The following is a 15993-nucleotide window of genomic DNA, read 5'->3' as shown; positions in this document are numbered from 1 at the left end:
CGTTGGTACTTGCTAGAACGAAAAATGCGTTTCTAGCCCCAGCTAGCTTTTTTTTTTTAGCGTTTGTACTATCCTCCCGTCCTTGTACATGCCCTCCTGGATGGTCTAGACACAAATCACTTCCTGCTGTGCATGCAAGACGCCCAGCGCACCACAGCCATATTCGCACTTCCACATATATGATACATGCTTTGCCCAACTTAGAGCCTTGGGCGTTTGGTTGTGAGTAACACCGTATGGCGCGTAATGCATTCCCATCAGGCAGAATTAAAATATGAGAAAATTCATCGCAAGATATATTTCCTTGTATTCTCCAAGTAAATTACTTCTATACTAACTCCTCCCTTCTGAAGTGACCAAAAGATAAAACAACTCAGCGTGTAAAAAAGGTGAATGCAAAAATACACTACTTTTGTGCAAAATTCACAGGAAGTGCACTTAAATTGCCACAAGTGCATGGCCAATTAAGGAAAAAAAAAACAAGGGCAAAGGACGGAGACGCACAACAGGAACACAGGACGACGCTGTGTTCTGTGTTCCTGTATTCTGTGTTCCGAGTTCTGTGTCCCCGTCTTTTGCGCTGGTTTTCTTTCTACAATCGTGAACCAATTAACTCGCCCAGCTCTCCACTCTACTGGACCAATAAGGCATCAAGCTTCACAGTGCATTAGTGTTATATCTTACGCTACATATTTTCGAATTGTTTTTGCTCGGCATACACGTCTTTCATTTGCTTAGGAAGAAAGCAGCGCAGTCAAGAAAGTTACTCCCTCCTGCCAGCGAAAATTAAAAAAATGCGGGTTTTTCAGCGCCAGTATAAAATCTTTGCATGCTGACGGCATGTTGAAATTTTCGTTAATGCACCGTAATAATTATCTCATGAAGCCCCAGCTCTTGTGGCCCAGGACGAAGAGTACGATGATTTATGGCAATATTTGAGGTGCATTTATGAGCCAAGTTCTTATTGCTCTAACGTTCTCCTAAGCAAATAAAACTGAAAATTGTGATAATTTTGATAATGCTTTATGGAGCTAACACTACCAGGACGTGGTAAATAAACAAAAAATAAATTCTTTGATAAAGGCCTGTACGCTGCACTTGTGCTGCTCATTTATTTCATGCTGTCCATTTTCTCAGTGCAGTGTCTTCTTTGATATGCATATTTCTGGCTCATTACATACTTTGCTTCGGTTCACAATTCTTCTTTTAGCTATATTTCATCCACTTTCCTGCCATAATCTCTATTCAAACGTAATTTGTGTAATTTTGCTTTGTCCGGGCTCCTGCAATGTTCTAGTATATATGAATGATGTGAAGACCTGTTTCAAGCTGTTGCACTATAATTCAGTCTAACCTCCTCGATCACGATCACCTAAGCCTTTCCTTATCTGTTGCCATACTTTTTTTATGGAAACACTTAAAAACAAAGCACCATGATCTATTTCAGTATTGTTTTATTTGCCGATCTAATTTTTTCGAAGATAACATGGGATACCAACTCCCCTTTAATGTCCCCGTTCTCGTCTCGAAGTCGCGAATTTTTAGATGTGCGCTCAGTATTCTTGTTAGTGCATTTGTGCTCACAAGGGACTATAACAGCGAACGCGGCTAATACGCTAGATTTAATCCTGACAAACCGATCTGACATAGTCTCACCTATTACATACCTGCCAGGCATCAGCGACCACTTGCTAATGCACTATGACATTAATCTAGCCACTCCGAACACTAACAAAAAGAAAAAATAATAATAATACGAGACTACAATGGAGCAAATTTTCAGGCGATAAATAATGAACTATTTTTTTTATCGATGCTTTCCCATAGCTTTGGTGTCCGCAGCATTCAAACCAACTGGAGCATGTTCACAGCTATAATCACCCAACTCACAGAACAATACACTCCTGAACGCACTGCTACCACCCACTCAATAGCTCCCTAGTGTAATAATCACATTAAACGTTTATCTAACAAAAAGAAAGCCTCTACCGCATCGCAAAGTTCTCGCCAACTAGTGAGCGATCGGACTTCGTATTCAGCGGCTTCCAACATGTATGTTCAGGCGCTCAAAAGCGCTAAAAGCACTTCCACTCACATGTAACCACCAATGTCAAAAATTCTGGCGGGTCATTAATCCTTCCACCGACGATAGTTTTGCGTTATCTGACCCGTTAGGCGACCTCATCCCTTCCGACGTTCGCGTCACGATTCTTAACCGCGTAATCACTGACAACTTTACACCCATATCTGATGTATACATATGCCTACAACTCACCACTTCAACTATGTTTTCATGCCACCTATAACTGTTGCTCCTACTGGTGTGAATAAGCTTATTGATGGACTCAGTGTTCATTCCGCTCCGGGTTATGACTGCGTTACTTAAAAAGCACTGCAGCTTATTCGCCCATTATACTAACCAAACTTTTCCAGCATTGACCAGTCAACGCTGCTACTGAGTGGAAGATCGGAAAGGTGGTTACAGTCTACAAATCCGGCAGCAAAGCATCCCCTATTAATTATCGTCCCATATCCCTTACCAATACTTGACCCAAAATGTTCAAACATATAATATTCACCAACCTTGTTAACTTCCTTTCATTGAACAACTTTTTATGTCAGCGCAACATTGTTTTCGAAAACTTTACTCTTGCGAAACACAGTTAATATAGTTTACACATGCATTGCACTGTATTCTAGACCTATCATCACTAACTGGCTGTATATTTCTGAATTTTTCAAAGGCTTTCGACGATGTATGTCACAACCTTTTGGCTCACAAACTAAAACATCTTAATATTGACTGTAACTTATTGAAATGGATTGAATGTCTACTTAATCGCTCACAATTAGTTATTGCTTACGGTTATAACACCTGTTTTACAGAGGTGTCTTCCGGAGTTCCACAAGGTTCAGTTCTTGGACCCTAGCTACTGTTCCTGATCTAACATTAATGATCCCCGCTCTCTTATGGATTCTCATATTCACCTATTCGCTGATGTTTGCGTCATTTTTAGAGAAATAACCAACACTAACAACCTTACATTACTTCAGTCAGTGGCGGTCACAGAGAGTGGTTTTAGGGGGAGCGGACAGACTGCTGTATATAAAAAAAGAAAAAATAGAAACAACGATTTTTCATTTTATTTGCACAAAATTTTTTTGCGCTTTGTTATTGAAAAATAAATGGCGAAAGGTATAGACGTTATACCATTACTCAATCTTTGAATGTTAACGTTTACGCGAGCAATATTCATTTCGATACCAGGGGAAACGAGTCGACGTCTGAGATAATTGCCACGACATGTCCACTAAGGTCAAAGCACCTGCCCGGACATTTCACCAGTGGGGTTAGCGGCCTTCATTTATCAGTTCTGGGAAGTGGCTTAATTTGTTCTGCCCTCAGTCCCCAAGGCGGCTGGTCGGCGCTCCTTGTCAAGCCAGAAAGGGATGGTCCCCTCGCTTGCGTCGCTGTGTCCCTGGTGGGATAAAGACATGAATGGGTGGCTCCCCCCCCCCCTCCCGCCGACGAGGTTGTTGGCCACCGCAACCGCAGGTAAATGGCACCGCCGTCGCCGCCGCGCCGGCGGCATGGCAAGACAACGGTGGCGGGAACTTGATTACTTTTGTATTTTGTAAATAGTGTACAAAGCTCTCCCCTGTCCTTTCTTGCTGTCGCTCCCCTCTATACTTCTCCTTACTATCCTCTCCCTTTCCCTGTCGTTTCCGCCGGCTGCAGCTCGGGTGCTTAAGATATTAGATAGCAATTGCCGCAGCCGGCAACACTCTTTTGCTTCCTTTTTTTTTTTAAATAAACCACTACCACCAAGGCAGGAACACGATACCTATCAACGTGTAGAACGTGGAATTGTGTGAAATAAGACAGCCGCTAACAAGGTGAACGTACAAAGCAGGGGACTACTTGACGAGACCGCCACTGACTTCAGTGCGAAGAATGGTGAATGCAGCTATATATGAACAAATGCAAAGTCATGCGTGTATCTAGAAAAACTTCCGTCCCACCTCACTACTACATCGATAACATTTCGTTGGAATCAGCCTCATCATATAAGTGCATCGGCGTCCACATTACTTATTATCTTAACTGGTCTCTTCATACCGAGAACATAATTGAAAATGCTAATCGCATGCTTTGCTACTTACGTCGCAACTTCTTTAACGTTCCTTCCAATTTGAAACTACTGCTTTATCAAACACTAATACGATAAAAACTCGAGCATGCAACACGTGTATGGCACCCTGCTCATGACTTCATTAATGATCTTGAGCTGGTGCAAAATAACTCTGTGCGTTTAATCCTTGTTAACTACAACCGCACAGCTATGAAGTCTAATATCTGCCTCCCATAACTGACATCGCGTAGAAAAGTGTTTCGTATCACCCTGTTCCACAAGCTGTACCATCATCCCGCTCTTCGTGATCACCTCATCCCCCGTACAATTTCTGTATCCCGCCGCATTGATCATGATCACAAAGTTGGAAGTATGTCATGCAACAGAAAATGCTGCTCGCAGTCATTCCTGCCGCGAACCTCATGCGACTGGAACCACCTTACCGCAGAAGTTGCCGGCACTGAAAATTACGAGCAGTTCCGCGTAGCACTAGCTAACATTGTATATTCAGGCGCTGTTTAATGTTCATGTAATCAACTGTATTTTTCTCTCAGTTTTAGTATATTTACCATTCCCCCTGTGTAATGCCACTAGCCCGTTGTGCTCTAAGCGGTGCGGGCCGGGCTCTATTATTTTACTTTCCTTTTAGACCAGCCCACCCTAACATCTGTGTAATGCCACTGGCCTTGAGGGGTAAATAAATAAATAAACAAACAGAGTAATATGCAAGCCTCTCACACAACATTCACTAATATTTCTTTCTTTCTGTAATAACAATTTGTAGACAGCCTAAAGGCTCATATTTCACTGACGTGAAGGTTCATTTTTCAGTCACAGTTCCATACTGTAGAGCGCAGGATAGCGCTTGTGCTGCATAGTTATTCTTCTGTGTGTGTCATTGTAGGCGCTATTGTTTGTTTTCTCAAGTACTATGCACCGTGTATCCCAAACTGAAGTTCTTCTAAATCTTCTTTGATATTAGCAGTTGCAAATTCAAGCCTTCTGCAGGATTTGAAGGAGGCCCAAGGAGACGAGGACTAATTTTATGCATATGCAAATGTAAACAGCTAATCTATCTGTACTATTGTAACTTGCATTCTCTTTTTTGCTTTATGTGCTGTTCTTATATTTCGTGCCATAATGCTGAATGTCGTGATTTTTGTATGTATTATAGTGTAAATTGATACTGTATGTCTGCTGTCAAAGTGTTTTCTTTTTCTTTACTGTAATGCGCGATTGAAATGTTTATCTCTTATATTGTTTGGTGTACTTTCCATGTTCTTTTAAAGTACCAACTTGTTTTTCCTACGTTCAAAACTGTCATCTAATGGTCCCCTGGGCCTTGTCAAGCTGTGTGCACAGCTTTTAGCCCAGGGTGACCAGCCAGATTTTTCTGGTAAATAAAGTGCATTGACTGATTTATTAATTCATTGATATGCAACTTACAAATGATTGGAAATGAGGGGAACATGTGCACAGGGCGGAAAGCGCGTGGTCTGCCAGGAAACACTGAGGTGGCCCCGAGAAGGGCCTTTAGTAAGGACGACATCCGTTTTGTGCCTCTTCACTAAGCAGCGACGACACGGCGTGCGCAGTCCTCGTTTTGCACGAGCTGTCGAAGCAATCCTTGGTAAAAAAAAAACACGAGGGAACAAAGTCGTGCTGTGTATGCAGATGCGATCGCCTCGTGGTTCCATTCACGGCGAACAACCATCCGGCAAGCCTGGCTCTTTCGACGGATTCAGGAAACGACTGAAAAGAACAAAAGTAAGGAGCGAAGAAAGGTGCACTGCTTACAGGTTAGAACACAAAAACAAAGCTAGGCGCTGCACTCGGTTAACCCATTCAACGAGGCGTGGCGTGAGCTTTAAATCCGATTTCGACAAGGCGTGAGAAGTCGCTAAAGAAGCAAAGGCACACTGCACTGAATGAATGATATAGATAGACTGAGCGCAAGTCATAACTTCTCTAAAGCCACACTGCACTCGTTTAACCCTGCAACGAGGCCTAGCGCGGGTTCTGATGTCTGGCGCCGATTTCGATAAAGAGAGGGAACACGGCCGCGAGATTGATGCTCGCAATCTTCCAGGAAGCAATGAAGCGGCCCTGAAAAGGGCCGTTTGGAGCAGCTCTTCAACGTCAACCTACAGCGGCGTGGCGGCGAGCAGTAGGCCCAGCGTCCGCGGCGAACAATGACATCGGCTTCCGAGAAGCATATCCAGGGAACGACGCTGCAAAAAAAAAAAAAAAAAGTTTCGTTACAAGCACCGCAATTTGGTGAGTCCTCAATGCACGAGAAAACTTGCGACAATGTAGTTCAGTCCTTACCTCAGGGTTGAGAATGCGCACCCCCGACAAGCGCGTCAGCGTAGCTGTCAAACGGCGGTCCTCAAAGCGCGCCTGATGGGGATCCTTGTAGTGCCGCGGCAAAAACTTTAAATACGAGCACGACACTAGCCACGTGCTCCTGGGGAAACGGCGAAAGCCGCAAGCAAAAACTGCACAGAAATTTCAGCTGGCTGTCGCCGCCGAGCGCACCACGCACGAACGCCATAGCTGCACACGCCTCGAAACGAGCGCGCCGAGGATCACGAAACGAATGCGGCATGCCCGCTCACCACGCACGCGCGGCGCGGCGGGTGCACCTAGCGATTCCCCAGGCGCTCTAGGGAGAGGTCGAGAAAGGCGCGCTGACGCCACGTCCGGTTGAGAACGAGGGCGAAGTCAAAAAACGTCACGGAGAAGCGCATCCCATCGACCAATCAGCGTTTCGAGCCTGCCGTCCCGCAAACGCTTCTGCGCACACACGAACAGCGTTTTCGGAATGAAACATCTCAGTAGTGCCACTCCATGTTCCCGATAAACTACGACTGTCTCGCAACAAGTAGCTCACCGCACCATGATGCTTTGGGCGTCCATGGTGGCTGAAGTGCAGCGCCGCCAGCTTTCCCTCTAGGTAATAGTAAGAAACTCTATGACTAAGACGTCTTGCCGGACAGCGGCCATTTTGAGACTCGTTCCAATTTTCACGAAGCCGTCCAAGAAGACTGCTTCGCCGAAGTCCAACATCGATGCAGGCTAACTTCCTGTCTAAAGATGGCGGAGCAGTTGGTGCAGTCAGAGCTGAGTGAGCCGTGCTCTTGGCGGGCACTGGAGCCCGGACAACGTTTCTAGAAACGTTGAGCCCGGAGACGCACCATCTTTCAAGTGTGTGGGTTTCTACGTGGACACAGGCCACCACCCACCGCGGGTTCGAGCTTCGCGCGAGCCAAGGGCCCCGATCAGCCGTCACCACACACACACTGGGACACCGCTGCAGCGCACTCAACCTCCGCTGGGAGGAGAGCGACTCGCCGCAAAGAAATAAGCCTCCAAGTTCACAAAGGAGACGTTTATTCACATCGTCCTCCAGCTGATACACACACACTCAATAGTCACCCCGTCCCGGGGGCGCGCGAGGAGCAAGGCTCCGCTGCGCGCACGAAGCGACTCGAGTAATGCGCACCGCTAGCACGCCGCTGCAGGAGAATGTCCCCGCGGCAGTGCTGTGATCTCTCTCTCGTGTCGACCGTTGGGCCGGTTGCGAGAGAGAGTGGGCATTCAACGCAAGGTACGCCTGTCAGAGGTCGCTGGACCCCGCTGGACAGGCTCGAGCCGCTGCAGGTCAGAGGACACGTGCGGGCGAGCTCGAGTAAGCACTGGTCCGAACGGCAAAGGCCGGCACGGACAAACAGTAACGTACGCACCTTACGCTGTCTCGGAGGGATCTCTCTCTCTCTGGGCCCCGCTCGGACGGTCGCGCGGCGCGCGGCCGCCCAAAGCGGGGTCCCGAATTCCCGCCAAAAGGCGCCAATGGCAAAGGCCCTTGGGGAGCCGGGGCGGAGCTGTGGCTAAATGACAGTGATTAGTCACCCAGCCGCCTCTCCACCGCCTGAGGCGGGAGCAAGGGAAAGAGGAGAAACAACGCGGGAGGCCGGCTAGCCGCGCAAAGGCGACGGCGGAAAGCCAGATTCCCACAAGTGTCAGTCATTCCGTTAAGTTGATTTTTATAGGAACTGGTGGCAAATAAAGCCGTCTTTGTGGACCTACGATTATATTTGTGAATCGAGCGAGAGGAAATCGTGCGGGTGAGATCGTCTGCTGAAGCGGTAGCGATGAACGCACCATTATTGCAGAAAAAAAAATAAAATAAGAACTAGCAAACTACTAACAGCGCGTTTTTAACTTGTTTTATTAAGAATTTTTAAGAACATAGGAGTGCAACTATTCCCAAATGTTAGTTCAGTTTATCTGCCGCAACGTGGCGCGTGAAGTAGGCACAAGGTGAGTAGGCACGTTCCAATATCTAGACATGTATGTATCGGCTGTCACAGTCGATAGAACATGACAACACGGTTGCAGGGCAAAGGAGCCTTCGTGCTTTATTGCGCGCTGGTTTTATAGCCACCACTGGAAAGAAGGGCGACCTCCTCTCCCCAGAAGCCGACTGTGTGCGCATGTCCCGTGGCTTCCGGGACGATGACTTAGCTACCGATACATCCTCCTTCGTTTGGAAAAAAAAAAGAAAGAGGAAAAGAGAAAAGAGAAGAAAACTCTGTTACAAACAAATCTGAATGGTGTATGGCCCTCGCACAGACGCCTTGTTGACTTCACTTGCATTGGAAATTTAGGGCACCTGTACAAAGTCCTTGTTGTACGACAGCCGCCGAGGTGGTGCTATTTGTCTTGTTGATCTCCTTAGTGCTGGTGCTGGCGAGGCAGTGCGCGGGGGATCCTGCGTTGGAGGCGCTGTGCCGAGCTGTGGCATGATAGTACGCGACTGCGGTGGACCAGTGCGGGCCGAGGTTGCCGAATTGTCCGAGCTGTTTTCGTCGTCGACGAAGTCCGGCAGCTCCCGCTCAAAGGGTTCACTGGTCGGTAGCAGGTGCCGCCGGTTGCGTCGCAGAACTCTTCCACCTTCGGTGAGTACGTCGTACGACCTGGGAAACCTGGACTGACGCAAGATCCGAGCTTTCGGTGACCACGTGTTATGCCTCACCCGAACGACGTCACCTTTCTGCAGTGGAGCCAACGGCCGCTTGAGGCTTTCGGTCTGGCGATGCTTGTACACCTGGTAGTTGGCACTACAGCGCAAGTCCGGCAATGTGGTGCGAAGCTCGCGGCCTTGGAGGATCTCTGCAGGGGTTCGACCGCACTCTAGAGGTGTGGTCCTGTAAGCAAGAAGTCCCAACCAAAAATCTTGTTTAAGTTCGGTGGTTTTCTTTAGGATGCGCTTTACAATTTGCACACCCTTCTCCGCGAGACCATTTGATTGAGGGAATCGTGGACTCGAGGTGGTGTGTTTGAAATCATATCGCTTTGCAAAGGCAGCGAAGTCGTTACATGCGAACTGCGGACCATTGTCTGTGCATACCTCCATTGGTATGCCGTATCGTGCAAAAATGGAGCTAGTTGACTCTATGACGCTCCTCGCTGACAAGTCGTTAAGCAGTTCTACTTCGGGGAAGTTTGACAACGCATCGTATAAACACAAGTAGGATTTCCTACCATACTGGAAGATGTCGATGCCCACTCGGTACCAGCCCAAGCAACCACAGATATCCGTCGGACGTACGAGCTAGATCCGAACGTCCTTTGCCGAGATCGGATGTCCATCGGACGTACGAACACAATCCGATTTCGGATATCCGTATTCGTACATCCGCTGGACGTACGGACAGTGTCCACTTTTGTATATCCGCATGAGAGACGAGGTGTACGTCCGAAGGATGTAAGGCCGAGTATTTTCCCAGGCCATGAGTATGGACGTTTTTTATTTTACAGAAAATTCGCGTATTTCGTGTATGTATACTGTTTTATTTGCATCAGTTGGAGGGTTTGACGCGAAGATGTTTGTAAATTTATGCGATTCCACTCCTACCTGCAGTGCAAGAGCCGCCAACGAGCTAAATTTATCTAAGAGGAAAAGCAGGTGTTGCAGAATTTTGCAAGAACTCAATAACTAGTTTTATATTTATAAAACCTCCAAATTAGTGGAGTTGTGCGACATGTCCACCGTTTTGCTAGCTAAACTTGCCATTGAAACCACCCGTAAGTATCAAAACTCCCGCGCATTCTGCTATCACCATCATCATAGATGTCAGTTCGCGGTCAGTCCAATCCAATCCATCAGTACGGCTCCGTAGCGCTGTTGTTGATTTGTCGCGTAGTGTTTATTTATTTATTTATTTCGAATACCCTCAGGGCCCGGGTCGGGCGTTACAGAGGGGAGTGGAATACTCAACATAATTAAGATAAATGCACAGGCACATATATATATATATATACATATATATACACATATATATAGGGGTGTCAAAAACAGTGCAAAAATAGTAAGGAACACCAGAAGGTAACAATAAACATCCAAGAATTCAATACAAGTACTACAAGTAAGGAACACCAAAATATAACTGTAGAACACAATACAAGTAGTAATACGGGGGTAAAAAATAAATAAGCAGTGCGTAACGATTAATCAGGAACACCAAAATGAGCTTTTAAGGCATTTTTGAACAATGTAACATCAGTAATAGACACAAGATCTTCGGGAAGGTGGTTCCACTCTGTTATTGAGCGCGGGAGAAATGAATTATGAAAGGTATTCGTGTGGCATGCGAAAGATCCAATTTTATGACGATGGTCCACGCGATGTGACACATAAGAGGGCCGGTGGAGTAAAAGATTGTGAAGTGTGTCGTGGTAGTATATTTTATGGAGCAAACAAAGTCGCTGTATCTGACGTCTCAAGGAGAGTGGAGGTAGGTGTAATGTGTTTTTCATGTTAGTTGTGCTGGCAGTACGATGATAATTACTGAGAATGTAGCGAGCAGACCGATTCTGAAGAGCTTCGATGGTTGTTACCAGATGATCAAGGCCGGGATCCCATACAGAAGCAGCATACTCAAGCTTTGAACGGAGAAGTGTTTTATAAAATTGTAATTTAAGAGATGAAGAAATGTTCGCAAAATTACGTTTCAGATAGCCTAGAGATCTGTTAGCGTTGCTAGTTATATAGTTGATGTGCTGTTCCCATGATAATTTGGATGAAAATAAGACGCCCAAGTATTTGTAAGATGTTACCTGTTCAAGCGGGGAATCCTGAAGAATATAAGAAGAAACATTAGAGTTAATTCGAGATACATGCATTAAGTTACACTTGTTAGAGTTAAGAGTCATTAACCAATCCTGACACCATGCAGTTACTGCGTTAAGGTCTGATTGCAGAATCTTTTCGTCATTAGGATTGGTTATTTCACGATAAATTACACAGTCATCTGCGAAAAGGCCAGCGCGAGATTGAATTTTGGTGGGTAAGTCATTTATGTAAATTAGAAAGAGCAAGGGAGCAAGAACGGAGCCTTGTGGCACGCCGGAATCAACGGGGACATAATTGGAGTCGATTTCGTTAATCGTTACGTATTGGGAGCGATTAGTAAGAAAACTTCTCAACCATGCAAAAACGTTGGGATCCAGGTTAAGTTGGTGTAATTTAAAGAGGAGTAGAGTGTGTGATACCTTGTCAAAAGCCTTAGAAAAGTCTAAAAATATGCAGTTGACAACACCGCCGTGGTCGAGGACGCTGTGAAGAAAGTGAGTGAAAGATGCCAGCTGCGTTTCACATGAATAATATTTTCTGAAGCCATGTTGGGAACTATGAAAAAAAGATTGAGAATCAAGATGGGTAGCGATTTGGGATGATATGATATGCTCAAGAATTTTGCATGGAACACATGTCAAAGATATGGGGCGATAGTTTTTAACATCATGCTTGTCACCATTTTTATGTGTGGGAACCACCTTCCCTACCGCCCAATCATCAGGAACCAAGCCGGTGGATAAAGATTGGTCGAAAAGTTTTGTTAAGATGATAGATGAATAAAATTTGGTGTTTTTAAGGAATTTTGACGTGATACCATCAGGACCAGAAGCAGAAGAGAGCTTCAGGCAATCAATAATCTTTTCGACACCAGCTGGATTAACTGTGATGGAAGGCATTGGCGATAGCGGAGGTATGTCGAACAGAGGTTTAGGGACGTCTGCATGACTAGAGAACGATGCTGCAAAAAAATCGTTGAATGTAGAGGCACATTGTTCATCTGTTAACGGTAGACCATCACTGGAGTTAATAATCATCCTATCGCTTTCAGGGCCTTTTACTGTTCGCCAGAACTGTCGAGGATTTGAACGTAGCAGATTGGGGAGGGTGTGTTGAAAGAAATAGCGTTTGGATTCCCGTAAAGCGCGACTGTAACTAGCATTCGCGGTGCGATAGGCTTGCCATCGCTCTGATAGTTTTGAGGTTTTAGCTAGGCGGTATAAACGCTTCTTTTTATTGGCTAGTCTTCCGAGAGCTTTATTATACCATGGTGATTTGGTGCACTTAATTACTCGTATGGGGATGTGCTTGTTGATGAGCTCGGCTGTTTTGGTTTTGTACAAGTCCCAGTTTAATTGTAGGCTGCGATGTTCAAAATTTCTCAAAAATTCGTCACAAAAAGAAGATAATGCACGATTAATTTCGTCGTAATTTCCTCGGCTGTAATTCCTAACAATCTTCATTTTTTTTCCTGCTCGGGGGGCAGGGAATCCGAGCGTAAATTCAAGGAGTGAGTGGTCGCTAAGTCCTGGAAGAATGCTGAGGTTTGAAATTGATTCAGGGCATGTAGTTAAGATAAGGTCAAGAGTGTTTTCAGAATGACTAGTGCATCTTGTAGGCAGTGTGACGATTTGAGAAAAATGGAACGTTGAGCACAAGTTAATAAAAGATTTAGATTCTGAATCAGTAGGAAGACTACTGGGGCCATCCACGCCCCAGGAGATATTAGGGTAATTAAAATCACCCAAAAGAAAAATAGGAGAACCAGGATACCGAACACAGATTAGATTAATGACATCGTGTAGGTTGTTAATGAATTCGAGGTCTCTGGGTGGTGGACGATAACATACACCGACTGTGATCTTCCTGCCTTTTATGTTTAATAAAACCCACGTTATTTCTAGATTGCTTGTCACATGTATTGCGCATGAGGATATGTTATGGTCTACGGCAATTAGTACTCCGCCACCTGGCCGGCAATTTCTATCATTACGGTAAAAGTTGTAGCGTTTGTTACATTCTAAAATTTCATGGTCGCGTATTTTGCTTGAGAGCCATGTTTCTGTTAGTACTACTACGTGGGCTGCACAAGAATCAATAAATGAACTTAACTGTTCACGGTTTTTCAGGACACTTCGAATATTAGTATACACAACAGAAAGCTCATTAAAAGGTCCACGACCCCTCTGTGACCGCTAAGGTGATAAACTAGAAGGTTGGATGACGCCACTGGGAGAAGGGCTAGAGGATAGCGCAAGGTCAGTGACAGGTTTCTGGGTGGTCACAGCCTTGTTTAGTTGAGATTCAATGACGGTTTTCGTGGTAGGGTTGTAGGTGTAGCACTTCCCGTTCATGTGGAGCCTTTTATACTTCAACTGGTATGACGTGCTGCGAGTCTTGGCAAATTGTAAAAGCGTTTTTCTAGCTAGCCTAGTTGAGGGACAGAAGTCTTCGCCGACAGAAACCTTGTTCTTTTTTATCGTGTCTCGATTGGACAGAATTAGATCCTTAGTCTTGGAATGAACAAACTTGGCGATAATGGGCCTGCAAGAATTCTCTCCGGCACGTCCGAGCCGATGTGCACGCTCAATGTCATCGGAGCTTAAAGAAGAAAAGGCTGGTAATTCGGAGAGTACTGAAATTAACTTTTGTTCAGCGTCCGATGGGCTTTCTTGGGGCACTTCAGGTATGTTATAAAAGATTAGATTATTGCGCCTGGATCTATCTTCGGCGTCATCTAGGCGTGCGTGTAAGTTAGCACATTCCTGCTGGAGGGTTTCAATATTTTCTTGTGTCGCCAGCATATCAGTTTGCAGAGTGTCGATAACAGACACCTTTTCTTCCAGGCATGTTAGCCGGTCGACAACTTCCGTCAGTTTTTGACCTAAGCTATCTTGCTTATTACTAATTTCAGTAACTGAAGCTCGAAGTAGCTCTTGGCTGTTTTGCACCGCGACAGTTCTTGAGTGTACGTCGCGAAGCAGCTTTGATATTTCTTCTAGATCCATGCTTTGTGTATTAGCCCTCGTACCAGGGCCAGGGCCAGGATTTAGTTCAACATCACCAGCAATTAGTAATAACACTTTCACGACATCAGCACACTCAGATATCACAGAAATAAGCACTTCTGGGCTCGGAAACAGCAAAAGGCAACGATCTCCGGTTTTCTTGCTATAGAGAGACGGATAGCAACTGACCTGCACAATGAAGAAACGGTTGGCATAAGTAGTCCGCATCGCTGTGCTGTCTCCGAGCCCACTGAAGGGTCCCTGTGGCGACGCTTGGTTTATATCGTCGGGCAGGGATGACGTCACTGTAGTCGATGATGTGAAGGTAGTTGGCGGGATCTTTAAAGCCGCAGCGCTGTAGATTAGACTGTCTTGCTCTGTGCTGTGGCACGTTTCCACTGGAATCCAAGGCTCGTGATAAGGCGCGAACAGGACGGTGCTTTCGTTGAAGGCGGCGTATCCAGAAGATGCCAGGAATGCGAAAATCTGCACAATGAAGAAACGGTTGGCATAAGTAGTCCGCATCGCAGTGCTGTCTCCGAGCCCACTCGCGCAGAGCGTTATAGCTCTGTTATTATAATGTGTGGCTTTGTTCGGTCTGTGGACGAAAGTAGTATGTAACTTAAGCAATTCGAAAGATACAGGAAGCGCCTGAAGCTCTTCTGGAACACCGGAATCCCGTACTGCGTCGACCTTGGTTTAAAGAAGGCTTAGTGCACATGTGATTGCCTACGAAGGTATGTATCCAGTACACTTCTTGGAACTTGCTTCTAGGACAATGCAGCATGCATGCTCATATAACATTCGTTCACAGGACAGTGGGAGCAGTAAGCGCGAGGAGATGGCTTCCACAAGTGTGTGCTGTTCTCACACTTTCGGGAGCCCTCGACTCGCGCGGCTAATTCCCACTCCTCTTCAAAGTTGCGGGACGGAGTATTTTTGCATCTTGTTAATATTTAAGGCATCGCTAGGTTCTCTGTGCCTATATAAAGAGTGACAACGCGCGAAAGGCAGACCATAGCAAGCACGTGTAGTTCGCAGTGGTTCGCAACGGAAGCTTTGCGGCTTTCTGTGCACAGTCGCGTACAGTGCTGCGCAGGTTAGTGCGCTAAGGCCCATGAGAATAAATAAAGAACATATACATTGTCAAATATGGTGTGGAAAGTGAGAGCTGTTATTGTCTTATACTTATTGAGGTGTTTGGTAAAGTGCATTGTCTGTTATACTTGCAGCATTAAACACTTCTATTAATTTGTTCCAATGTTTTTACTTGGGCTGCTGCATTGTGCCATTTGTTTTACATGACTGATGTTTGCCGCGTTCTTTTTATTTCAGAAATACTGTGGGTGGGAAGATTACGGATGTGTGTCCCAAGCTTACCACATTTGAAGAGTCACATTTAAGAAATTTTCCGAATATAACCCATTGCTCTGCTGATGTATCATCAACCACAATAAAATATGCCTGCTATGCATCAAACTGTTTTTTGTTTTATTGCATCGCGCGGAGTGAAAAAAGCACGCATGCAACATATATGCGAATATTCGAGAAAGATCCGCCAATGGACGTACTCAACTGGACGTCCGTCGGCCGGCGAACCGTATACCTTTGGCCACCTTTCGGACGGCCGACGGACGTCTACCGGCTGTTTGCGGATGTTCAGCGAACGTACAGAACATCCGAAACAGATCTCTGTCGGCCGTCCGAAGGATAT

This window comes from Amblyomma mixtum, chromosome 7 (genome assembly GCF_055824585.1).
Source record: "Amblyomma mixtum isolate Tamu chromosome 7, ASM5582458v1, whole genome shotgun sequence".
Classification (NCBI taxonomy): Eukaryota; Metazoa; Arthropoda; class Arachnida; order Ixodida; family Ixodidae; genus Amblyomma; species Amblyomma mixtum.
Note: the sequence above shows the minus strand (reverse complement) of the source record.